At 42.4% G+C, this 4,477-nt stretch overlaps 1 pseudogene; it reads left to right on the forward strand.

Annotated features, from left to right (window-relative positions):
• The first annotated feature begins 3,919 nt into the window (after positions 1–3,919).
• LOC116083298 lies at positions 3,920–4,460 on the forward strand (annotated as a pseudogene).
• The last annotated feature ends 17 nt before the right edge of the window (positions 4,461–4,477 follow it).

Here is a 4,477-nt window from a genome sequence, read left to right on the forward strand (position 1 = left end):
AGCTATGATGGAGGTAAAATCCTTTGGTGATGTGAGGGTCATTGAAATACAGCCTTTTTACAATGAAAAAAAAAAAAGACTCCCTCTTCCCAACTCACTCTAGGTTGTGTGGAGTTGGCAACAAAAACTAACCCGTACAAGCACATTCTCAGTTCTCCACATTACTCAAACAATGTTCATGGCTGCTCTGATCTACTCTGCCTTGGCTCTGTGGTAGAGAATAGCCATTGGAATTATGTCCCAGAAAAAAAACAAGCAAACAAAAAACAACAACAAAACAAAACAAACTCAAGATTCTCCTTGACTAGCAGTGCCTTCCTGGAAGTCTGATAAAACTAAAAGATTGTTTTGAGTTAATGGGCAAGTTAGTACATGGCCTAATGAGACCTCTGTCCACCTTTCTGGACAGACTGGAGTAGATATCTACAAATGAATTCATGAATTCATCTACCTGCTATGCGTATTATACTATATTAGTATTAAGAACGATGTTACAGAAATCAACCTTCATAAAGAACACAGCAAAATACAGATATATTTATATCTGTAAGTTAAAATATGCAAAAATAGGTATCTAACAAACATTCTCTCACTTGCAAAAGCTTATACGAATTTGCAGAGGCCTGAAAGAAGTGAGGACAACTAAAAAAGCTGTATTGTTAAAGCATGACATTCTGCAACATTTTCTGACAGAAAGCATGGGCTCCAACCAGCTCTAATGCAGCAATAATGGGCTTACCCAGCATGCATAAGATCTTGCGTTTAATTCCCAATAATGAAAAAATTTATAAGAAAGCCATAGTAATTACTGAAGTGTGTTATTTCTGTAAGACTAGACAAATACATCAGTGGAGCAGAACAGAAAGTAATCTCTCTCTCCTCTCCTCTCTTTTTCTCTCTCTCTCTCTTCTCTCTCTCTCTCTCTCTCTCTCTCTCTCTCTCTCTCTCTCTCTCTCTCTCTCTCCTCCCTCTCTCTCCTCTCTCTTTCTCTCTCACTCTCTCTGTCTCTCTCTCTCTCTTTCTCTCTCTCTCTCTCTCTCTCTCTCTCTCTCTCTCTCTCTCTCTCTCTCTCTCTCTCTCTCTCTCTCTCTCTCTCTCTCTCTCTCTCTCTCTCTCTCTCTCTCTCTCTCTCTCTCTCTCTCTCTCTCTCTTATACAAACACACACACACACACATGCGCACAAATACCCACCAAAAACATATCCCTTTCAGCATGAAGATTAAAGGCTAGACAACACCAAGTATTGTCAGGAGCGGTGAGAAAGGGAACACTTTAGGTCAGCAGTTGTTCAGCATTCCTAAAAACTGAAATAGTCAAACCTTGTGACTCAGCAATTCAACTTCTGAGTGTTTGTCTTATGCAAACCTTCTATTTTTCACACAGGAGCTGAACAAAGAAACACATTAAAATATGCTTAATATGGGCTGGAGAGATGGCTCAGAGGTTAAGAGTATTAACTGCTCTGCCAGAGGTCTTGGGTTCAATTCCCAGCAACCACATAGTCGCTCATCTGTAATGGGATCCAATGCCCTCTTCTAGTAGTCTGAACATGGTGACAGAGTACTCACATACATAAATATACATACATACACACATACTCATACATATACAAATATGTATGCTCAATATGAGCCAGACATGGTGGCACATGCTTTTAGTCCTAGTACTTAGGAGGCAGAGTCAGGATGATCTCTGAGTTCTATGCCAACTTGGTCTTGTTCGATGCCAACTTGGTCTATAAAGTGAGTTCTAGGATAACCAGGGAAGCTACATAGAGAAACCCTGTCTCAAAAAAACAATATAACCTTTTGTAAACTTTTCCAAATCTATTATTTGAGGGGTGTCTTATACACATGTCAGGCATGTATATGTAGGTTAAGGGACACCTTGTGAGAGTTGGTTCTCTGCTGGTATGTGAGTCTTGTGGGACAAACTCTGGTCATTAGTCCTAGAAGCAGATACCTTTAATCCAAACAGCCATGTCACCAGCTTATTAATGCATCATTTTTATAATGAGTAAGTAAAGCATCAAATAGAAGTCAAGAATAATGCTAACAGTACCACAGATTTTTAATAAATTCTATGAATAAAAACTTATTATTTTAATGAGTTTAAAGATGCATCATAGCTCAGCAGGTAAAGATGCTTGCCACAAAGCCTAAGGAGTTGAATTTGATCCCCAGGACACAAGCAAGGAGAAAACTGACTTCTACTAATGGACTTGACCTCCATATTCCATATCCCACTCTGGCACATATGAATACACACACACACACACAGACACACACGTGCACACACACACATACATACACATGTGCACACACACACAGACACATACACACAGACACACACAGACACGCACATATACACACATACACATACACACATACACACAGACACACACAGACACGCACATATACACACATACACATACACACATACACACACATGCACACACACAGACACACACACATGCACACACAGACACACACATGCATACACACAGACACACAGACACACACATGCACACACACAGACACACACACAGACACACACACAGACACACACACAGATACACACACATGCACACACACAGACACACAGACACACACATGCACACACACAGACACACACACGTATGTACACACAGAGAGACACACACATACACACACACGTGCACGCACACAGACACACACACACGTGCACACACACAGACACATACACACAGACACACACAGAGACACACACATATACACGCACGTGTGTGCACACACACAGACACACACAGACACACACGCATGCACACAGACACACAGACACACACATACGCACACACAGACACATGCATACACACACACTCCTATACACACACACAGACACACACACACACACACAGACACACACACATACACACACACACAATAAATGAACTAAAAAAAAATTAAAGAATGTATTTCATAAGAAAAAGGAGATGGATATTTACCAAACCTACAAATAACATGCACACACACAAACATCTAATTTGGTTCTTTAACATATCAAGACCAGAGGCGTCTTTTAGAAGCATTTCCTTTAAAAGCCCTCTAAGTGTTTCCTTGAGTTTTCAGAGAAAGAGAAGCCATCTGACATTTAAGTAGATCTTTAGGGTTTTGGTTGGTTGGTTGGTTGTTGTTGTTGTTGTTGTTGTTGTTGTTGTTGTAATAAAACATTACTAAAAGCAACCCATGACAGCAGATGGCCAGAGCAGGAACCTAAGAGATAACTTTTCAGTCTCAAAGATGAAGCAGACAGAGCAAACTGGAAGTGAGATGAAGCCATAAAATTCTCAAAGCCAAGAAGTTAGACTCCAGAGAACCAAATAACCCTATTAAAAAATGGGGTACAGAGCTAAACAAAGAATTCTCAACTGAGGAACACCAAATGGCTGAGAAGCACCTAAAGAAATGTTCAACATCCTAAGTCATCAGAGAAATGCAAATCAAAACAACCCTGAGATTCCACCTCACACCAGTCAGAATGGCTAGGATAAAAAACTCAGGTGATGGCAGATGCTTACTGGAGAGGTTGTGGAGAAAGAGGAACACTCCTTCATTGCTGGTAGGATTGCAAGCTGAGGCAGCCACTCGGAAATCAGTTAGGCAGTTCCTCAGAAAACTGGACATAGTACTACCTGAGGACCCAGCTATACCACTCCTGGGCATATACCCAGAAAATGCTCCAACATGTAATAAGGACACATGCTCCACTATATTCATAGCACTCTTGTTTATAATAGCCAGGAGCTGAAAAGAACCCAGATGTCCTTCAACAGAGGAATGGATACAGAAAATGTGGTACATTTGCACAATGGAGTACTAGTCAGCTGTTTAAAAACAAAAACAAAACGGTAAATTCTGGCTTCCGTTGAGCATGAGCAAGATGGCAGCCTCCAAGATGGTTAGGCTACGGCTTCAATTTGACTACCCGCCGCTGGCCACTCCACACTGCACGGTCTTCCGGCTTATGGTTGACCTGAACAGATGCCGAGTTGTCATGGATCTCATCAGTCTCATCTGCCAGCGCTTCGGCTTCAGTTCCAGTTCCAAGGCGCTCCTGGGCCTCTATCTGGAAGAGGGGCTCCTGCCCCCTGCCGAGAGCGCGCACCTGGTGAGAGACAAACGAGTGCCTCAGGGTTGAGTTAGAAGACCAAGGACCCCCTGAGAATTTGATAGTAAGCAATCGTGGCGACTTTAATTTTCCAGGTAGGAAAAGCAAAGAAACAGGCTTTTAAGTTGATGGAGGATGAGGAAACGGACCAGGGATACAAGTGTTCAAAGAAGCACTGGAAGAGGCAGGAGTCAGCAGCCCTAATGAGAAGGCCACCGACCTGGAGATCAAGTTCTTCCCGGATGTGATGGGGCGCATAAAGAGCAAAAGCAATGTGACAGGCAGCCCCGAGAAGAAGAAGGAGGAGGAGGAGGGGGAGGGGGAGGAGGA

This window comes from Mastomys coucha, unplaced genomic scaffold, assembly GCF_008632895.1.
Source record: "Mastomys coucha isolate ucsf_1 unplaced genomic scaffold, UCSF_Mcou_1 pScaffold12, whole genome shotgun sequence".
Lineage (NCBI taxonomy): Eukaryota > Metazoa > Chordata > Mammalia > Rodentia > Muridae > Mastomys > Mastomys coucha.